The sequence below is a fragment of the Bidens hawaiensis genome, unplaced genomic scaffold (assembly GCF_021521415.1).
Source record: "Bidens hawaiensis isolate Kalapana, Puna unplaced genomic scaffold, B.hawaiensis_p1.1 tig00024801_1, whole genome shotgun sequence".
NCBI lineage: Eukaryota > Viridiplantae > Streptophyta > Magnoliopsida > Asterales > Asteraceae > Bidens > Bidens hawaiensis.
Genome location: NW_027493917.1, coordinates 111,605 through 120,818, shown reverse-complemented (window position 1 = coordinate 120,818; position 9,214 = coordinate 111,605).

Genomic DNA, 9,214 nt, shown 5'->3' with positions numbered 1-9,214 from the left:
TTTCCCCAAGTCACCCCGAGTTGACCTCGACCCGTAGTGTCTGATTAAATAGTAAGTACTCTTCAATCTTTAGACTCTTCTTCCCGTTCTCTTTCTTACACCTTGATTGAGAAGTATTAATATTATGAACTCTAGAATGTCTCAATAACTCACACATTTTTTTTAAGTATTTACACAACTTCAGAGTAGTAAACAACTGCAAGTCCCGAATCTGGATCATTGCAGTTTCTTGACACGCTATCTTCACGGGAATCAGAACACTCACGGGCTCGTGTATGACTGAGTAATCGCTTTTCTGCCTATCATACGGAAAGATATCTATGGAGACATGCACAACTCTTAAGGAGTTTCCACGTAAAATCGAGTAGATTTAGTTAGTATCACTTCTACTTTTACGCACCATAAAAAGCTACCATGATATACAATGACTGTTCTAAAGTCTTTTAGGCCTAATAACTTCACTAGTTAAGCACACAGAATCAGTATATCTATCACTTTCCAAGGTTGGATCAATTTTCTGTTAAACATAGTAAATGAACTTCTTACGAAGTAGTAGACTTGAAAAATAATTTCATCTCCCGCAAAGAAAATTTTAACTTCAATCGCCCCGATCAAATTGAAGTTTTCAGGTAAACGGCTATCCTGAAGATCCAATGGATCAGCTGGACCGACCACATACAAGTATGTGTCCTTCTAACTAAGTATGATCGACTAATTTTCAGCGAAAGAATAAAAACCCATCATAAACCGCCCCGGTCACTTTCAGTCATCTGGTTAATGGCTATCCTCATATTCTACAAGTAGAAATGAGGACCAAACATATCCGAAGATATGTCCTTCAAACTGAGGCAACAGACATAATTCTAAGCGATAGTTACGGTTTTTTTTTTTTTTTAAGCAAAAACGAAAAACACGGTTACTCGGGATTGATCATCCCATTCAGCTCAACAAGGTTTTGAAAACGAGTTTTGTCAAACACTTTAGTAAACAAGTCAGCGAAATTATCTAACGTATCAACCTTTTCGAGCACAATCAGTTCTTCTCAGCACAATCCCGTATAAAATGATGACGGATGTCAATATGTTTAGTTTTGCTATGCTTTACGGGATTGTTAGTTACTGAGATAACAGCAGTATTATCAATGCAAATAGGAGTATGAGTGAAATTCAGACCATAATCGCGCAACTGTTGTTGAATCCAAAGAACCTGGGAGCAGCAGTTGGATGCTGCCATGTATTCTGCTGCACAGGTTGAAATGGCGACTGAGGTCTGCTTCTTGCATTGCCATGACACTAATCTGCCTCCAAGAAACTGACATCCACCTGTTGTTGACTTCCGATTCTGATTGCATTTGACAGAAGACAAGATTCTTCTGTTGCCATCTCAGTCGACCTCATATCCATAACATACGTATTCTTTTCCCTTGGAGCCTTCATTACTATCCAATCCTCTGGTATCTTGAAACCAGGATACAGTACAATCGCTTCATTCTTGGTAAAGTGCACAGTGTAATCTTTGTCATAGATCATTAGTCACCGTCCCAATTCCAGTAACCCTTCCACTGCTCTCTCCAACAAAACTCACTCTTCCTCCCTGAACAGGTTTCCATTCGTGTAACAAATTTTTGTTACCCGTCATGTGCCGGGAACAGCCGCTATCCACAACCCATAGATTGTTTGCAGCCCTGTTCAACTGTTCCTGCACGATTAAAGCTGATGATTAAAATCTGGGGACCCAAGACCTATTGTTCCTGGGTCGATACATCCCGTACTTTGGCTGTCCAAAGTTAGTATCGGAATAATTTCTGTAAGTCCTAAAAGGATACCTTCTTGTAAATTGACTATGAGACCATCCAAACCTTCGTGAATTATATGAATTATTACTTATGGTTTGGTTGTTAGCAGTGAAAAACTGAGATCGATTTCTTTGAAAACCAAGATTAGTCCAATGTCTGAACTTTGATGAGTTTTCATTTTTGCCATTATAGTGATTAGTTCTATTCTCAGTTTTTGAAGGCCTCATACCTCTGAATCTTTGCTTCAGAGGGCAATCAGCAATTAGGTGTCCTAATTGATTACATCTGAAACAACTCATGTGTTCAACTTTCTTTTCAATAGTTTTTTTAGATGTTAAGGCTGCATTACTGCCCGTTTGTCTCACATATGGTGGGACATATGGGTTTAGTGGAGATTTCTTTTCAGTTGTTTTATGTTTCTCTCCACTTTTTGGTAACACTGCCTTTTCTTTTGTCTCACTCGACTCGGATGACTTGTCTGAGTTTGATGAGACAGGACTAGGAACAGAAATCTTAACACTCGAAACAGACTTACTTGTTTCGCCTTTACTAACTTCTGGTTCTTTAATAGTAACCTTAACCGGAACTATCTGACCAAAATTAACATCAACAGATTTCTGATTACTAGGATCATAAGTGTAATTATGATTGTAAGGTGGTGGAACTTCATGATATCCAATTCCTCCCCTTTTAACTGGGGAACCTTGATCACTAACGAGGTAATCAAGTATAGCGGAGGAATTTCTAAATTTCTCAAGTTTCCTGTTAAGTTCCACCACTTTCACCTGGTGATCAGCTATCTGTTTATCCCTTTCAGTTATTAGTTTGGTTTTTTCTTCTAACACTTCATAGCTCAGATCAATTACTTGAATTTTTTCAGCTAGATTTGCTTTAAGACTTCTAATATCTTTCTCACTAGCTTTTATTTTTACCTTGTAACTATTTTCTCTAGCTTTAGTGAAATGATGATCTTCTTTTAAGGTTTTAAATTGAGCATCCAAACTAACAAACTGATCAGTTATAGTTGTCAATTGTTCAGACAGATTTGCACATTTAGTACAAGGGAGTTTAGTACTTACCTCGGTAAGCTGGTCTGTCACTTCTACCATGTAAGCTTCACTTTCGCCAGTCACTTTCTCACTATCTTCAGTTTCGATGTTCGCCAAATTGGCCTGTTCGAACACTTCTTCAACATGCAGATTCCAGTTGTATTCTCCATTCTGTCTGGAAAATCATGGCTCTATTCTCATTACCACCCCCACTCTGTTGTGTAGACCTGTTTTGACTGCGTTCTACACGTTCATTTGTGAACTCCTTAGCAAAGTGGCCATTCTGCTGACAGTTATAACATCGCACTTTTGACTTGTCAAAACCCGGTCTCTCACCAACAAACTTTCTACTTGTCTTCTTCATAAACCTCTTAACCCTTCTCACAATCATCGCCATCTGCCACTGCAGATCCATCTCTTCCAGATCATCAGCATCGATCTGATCATAGTCTTCATCCAATGTTGCAGGATCAACAATCTTACCCTGAATGTAATTTTCATACGAAGCAATGAAAGATGCATAGAGAGCAAACTGCTGTTCAGCAGATTTAACACTCATGGGCATCTTTGAGTAGTTGTTGTTCGAAACACTTGAGGAAAAACTACTCTTGGTTGCTTGAGGTTTAGAAGCGTTTGATCCACCAGCTACAAAACACACATCACCATTCATGTTGAGAGATACATGACCTTCATGTGTTGAGTTAGCCCCCGAGTCTCCTTTTGAGTAGTAAGCAGACGATTCAGACTTCGAACTTGAACTTGAGTTTACTTTTGCACCATACATTCCTGGATCCTGAACCTCATCAGTTGGTGTCTCTTTACGAACCATGTTAAGTTCAAAAGTTCTTAGTTTGTTGACTGCTGTTTCCAAGTCATAGTCGGCAAACTCTTTGTCTTCTCTCATCAAGACAGTGTACATCTCTCATTTCGGTGGGAGAGCATCAAGAAGCTTTTCAACAATCTCATCTTCTTTGTAAGTAATGGAATAGTTGCTGAGTTCGGTCATCAGATGATAATATCTCGTGATGATATCATCAAGTGATTCATTCTTCAGATACTTGAACACCGAGAATTGAGTTTTTAGAAGTTTAATCTTTGATGCACGAATCCCCACATTACCCTCAAATCGGTTTTCAAGTGCTTCCCAAAGCTCTCTAGCAGTTTTATACTTTCTGAAGGTGTGTAGAATCTCTTGTGGAAGAGCCATTGTTATCGCTGCATGAGCTTTGCTTTCAGCCTCATACATTTTCTTTTCTTCTTCTTCCATTTCTTTGTATTTCTTAATCTGATCACGACCCTCATACTCAGCAGTTGGTGGAATGTAACCATCTTGTATGCACACCCACATTTTAGCATCTTGGTACTTGACATATTGCTCAAACCGATCTTTCCACGCTACAAAATCGGTTCCTTTAAGCATCTTCGGTTCCTTTGTAGCTGAACCCGCTTCCACTTCCATCTTCACCAGTTCCGTAATGTTTATTGAAGACATCTTTCACGAAACACAAAGAAACCCAAAAAATAAAAATTTTATTTTTAACAGTACTGTAGGCGAAGTTGTGGATAACTTCGCTTAAGTCTGAACTTCTCTCCCCTTGTTAAATTCGCCTGATTCGGCGAAGTTGAGGATAACTTCGCTTAAGTTAAGCGAACTTGGGAGGTAGGCGAAGTTGTGGGTAACTTCGCTTGAGATAAGCGAACTTGAGAAGGTAGGCGAAGTTGTGGATAACTTCGCTTAACCTTATATCTTCGCCGAAACCCTACGAACAGTGACGGCAACTTCGCCTGATGAACACGATGGTTTTGCAGGTTTGATTTCTGGATTTTGCGAGGTTTGTGAAGGTGTAATGGGTTGTTTATGATGGTGGGAGGTGAGTAGGACACAAAAACTCGGTAAACTCGTCCCGCGAATAGTCGAACGGAACGATTTCTACACCCGCGTGATAATCCCGAACCACACAATCACGAGCAAAAGCTCTGATACCAATTGTAGGTTCCCAGCCGGATCTACACGGAATATCCCGTTCTACGTAGGTGCGGAATCCCTACGTAAGACGTTACGAGCGTAGAAGACGATACGAGTTAACACTATCGAACACACGTTACAATAAGCATAGAAACTTTGTATTGCAACCGGAAACACGTGATATCAATCACTGATTACAGAACTCGTAAACACGTAAACTAAACTTGTTACAAAATAAGCCGTAACCTAATGAATATATATCACGACAACTTCGCCTGGCATGTTCAGGCGAAGTTGTCACTAACTTCGCTTATCTAACAAGTTCGCCTTTATCAGCGAACTTGTTAGCTAACTTCGCTTACATACAAACACAAATCCAAACGACTCGATTACAGACACTATATACTGAACTACTGACATCATGCACCAACAGATTGCAAAAAACTTCTACCAAGTCCAAGCCAACCTCCTAGAGTAGCTTAGCCAAACCATAAACACATCAACGACCTAAGAATCATATTTAAAATACAAGGTAACTCAAAACTTGTTTAGCTAGGAAATCGTTTGTTATATATATTGTAACTAGGTTGTAAACCCGTGTATCACACTGGTTTGAAAAATTAAATCTTATTCATTATCTTATTATATAATTCTTATCATTCAAGTTGCAATAATCAAGTACAAAAAACACATCAAAGCTCTTGAAAAATTACAAGAGCTGAAAAATGTAAACAAACTGCTTCTGAGTATAGTATTGTGCTAGTTTCAACATATCTTGCTACTGAACTAACAGCTGCAAGAGTTTCTATTGGTAAAAAATATTACCAAATAATTTAACTTGAGGACTTAATGATATTAAATTATTAGCCATTCATAACCCAGAAAAAAATAAACTTGTTTGGCTTACTTCATGTCTTTTTTTCCTTAGATTATAAAATTAGAAGCAAGAGAAACTGCATATTTGAAAATATCGACGAGTAAAGTGTAATACTAATAAAGTTATAGGCATTTTACCACATTTTTTTTCGGTTTCAAAACATGTCATCTTACTAAACATTTAACTTTAGATGATCTTGACACATTTTACTCAACTCCAACAACATACAAGAAACTAAATAGTTATAATGAGTTTTATATTTGTGTGTAAAAGTAAAAAAAAAAAGTATCAAGAAAACATGTTCCGAACCAAAAGTAATGTTTTTTCTTAAAATGACCAGTTTTAACCCTAACTTATACCGGCCAATTTGCTTCTTATGTGTTGCGCCGAATGACACGACCCATCCGTTTTGCCAACTATAGGAGAACACAAGTAGCAAATTTGACTCGTTTATTTAAAGGGTCGAATACAAGTTGAACTTCCCCGAAAGGTTCCAAGTCATACTAAAAGTGAGCATGTTTCTAGTGGAACTTATAGTGACTCATTATGTAAATCAAAATAAAAAACTGTTGCAAAGGTTTTATTCACAACAAATAAATATCTCAATGAAAACCAAGCCATCATTCCTCCCATATATCAATCAATTTTGAGATTCATGTATAGAAGATAGAACACAAACAAATCATAATAATAAACAATCAACTCAAAAGAAACATGTTAGTATTTCAAACACTCTGCTCATGATATTACTTCTTAATGATTTTGTATAAAATCAGTTTGCAACACCTATGATTACAACCATTTTCCTATCATTTATCATTTATAATAGCCAAGTATACTTTATGGCCTAAACTTGCAAGATCTACAAAAATGAGTGTTGTGCCTATAACAGACAACACAATGTCATCGCCACCAGGATACTTTTAAAAGAATATATGAATTTTGCTTCATAAACATAAATGGATATAAGCATATCATAAAGGAAACAAAACACACCATAACACCATTGCATTTTAGGGATCAAAATAACCCATTTTCTATATCAGCTTGGCCCAAAACTCTAATTGATGCAAGTTTGTGACAATGAATAATCACAATGAATTTCACTTTCAGTTAATATGTGATAAAAATGCACATAATTATTAGGTATGAAAGAAACATTACTTATATGCACTATCATTAATCTACTATTCTTCTTGTGTACGTGCTGAATTAACTTTAACAAAAGTTATTTATACATATAAAAAAGTTTATTATATAGAATTAATAGTAAACAATAATCAAATGAGATTAACCATTTTCGTATTGCTCAGAGAAAAACGAATCATGACACATTTTAAATTTGTCACTAATAAACTAAAAACATATAACACAAATTTACATACACTAAAAATTTTCAAAAGCTTCACATATGTTCTTTTATTTCTAATTTTTTTCCTACTTTATTTACTACTATAAAAATATAGATAGATTATTAATATGGAATGTTCAAAATATTTATTAATTGTTTTATTTAGATAGTTATGACTTTCATAATTAAACAATAACTATACAAGTTGGCAAAAAATAGGACAATTAGGTGTCATATGGCATAACAATGGTTTTTGTTTATTATAATAGTAAATGGGTAAACAACCATTATGATTCATGCTGCTATTGTAATAATAATAATAATAATAATAATAATAATAATAATAATAAAGGTTATTTGTAGTTGGTATTAAAGGATTAATTTACGTGAACTCCATATCACTATAGATTAAGGATAATACTTAACGGAAAGAGCACCTCAATAGCAAAGATGAAAAGAATGAATCTCAGGCATTTTTTGGTTGGGATGAAAAAAAGTATAGTAAAAAAGAAGACCGTATGAATTATGATATTCCCATGTTTACACATTACCGTAACGATTAGGAAATAGGATAAAACTTCCAGTTTATCAGAACGTCTATAGCAAATTCTAAACTTCTTAAGACCCTAAAAAGCACACACTTAATAGGGGATAACGTATCCTAACCCTTGAAATTAGGGATGGTTCGGGTCGGGTATTGGTAATCCCATGTCAATATCCGTTTGTAAAAATGTGTCTCATACCTGGCCCATTACCCATCGGATAGTTTCCGGGTAATTACCCGTCGGGTATCGGGCATACCCGTGGGTATCGGGTATACCCGTTGGGACTTTCAAGTACAATTTTTTAATCATAATAATTATTTTATACATTTTAATCATACAACAATTATTAAAAATTTAAATATAATACACTCGATATAGAACTATAGAAGCATGAGAATAAATAAATAATATCATTATAATTTTTATATATTTTTTTATATATATGCTTCACAAAATATAAAATACAAAAAATTTTTTGGGTATATAATTCAGGTATATGGTTCGAGGTAAACGGGTATGTGTTTTTGGGTAATCAGGACGAGTATCATCCAATCCCATACCCGGCCAGTACCCGCGAAAATTTTTAAATCATAATCTCATGCCTGGCCCGTATCCATCAGGTTTCGAGTATGCCCGTCCCATTTGTTTCGGGTTTGGGTATACCCATCAGGTTCGGGCTTTTTTGCCATCCCTACTTGAAATCATATTAAAAGCCCGAGAAAGGATATAACATGTCTTAAAAGAGAAAATTGTTGGTTTATATGTAAGAACTAACAAATCACAGATATAGCTTTTAATCAAATATTCAACTTGTTAATTAGGAAACCATTTGTTATCCATAGTGTAATGTGTAAACACCCAATATGATTCATGCTGCTATTTTATTGCTATTAATAATAAGATAAAAATAATAATATTAAGGTTAACCCTAGTTGGTATTAAAGCATTACTTTATGTAAGGTTCGTATCACTACTATTATAAAGGATAATAAAAGGAAAGAACACATCGATACCAAGACAAACAAATAATGTACCTTACCGTAAAAATAAGATAAACAAATAGGCATTTTCATTGGGATAAAAACAAGCATACTAAAGTATAAGACTATGAATAATGATGTTCGAATGTTTACAACTTACCGTAACGATTAGGATACATCATAAACTTCCAGGCTATAAACACGTCTAGAGCAACGCTAAAATTTTAGATCCTAATTCTTGAAATTACATCAAAAGCCTGAGAATAAACATAATTATCTTACAGATAAGATTGTTGTGTTATATATAAGAACTAACAAATCACACATATAGCTCTATATCAAGTATTCAACTTGACATATTCTTTAATAAGTTATTGTTATTATTTTATTTAAAGAACATGATGTAGTTACGGTTAAATTTCTAAATCGGGATGACTAATTTAAAATAATAAAAAAAATCCGATAAAATAACATAAAACTAGATTTGGTTTAAATTAAATTAATTTAATTATTCAAATCCAAGATTTAAAATCTGTCTAGGCTCCTCCAAATATTCTAATACCAGAGGATTGATTGATTGATTATATTTGCCCAAAACCAAACACACCTCTCTCCTCTTTCTACAAATTCCATTTCTTTTCATTATAATTT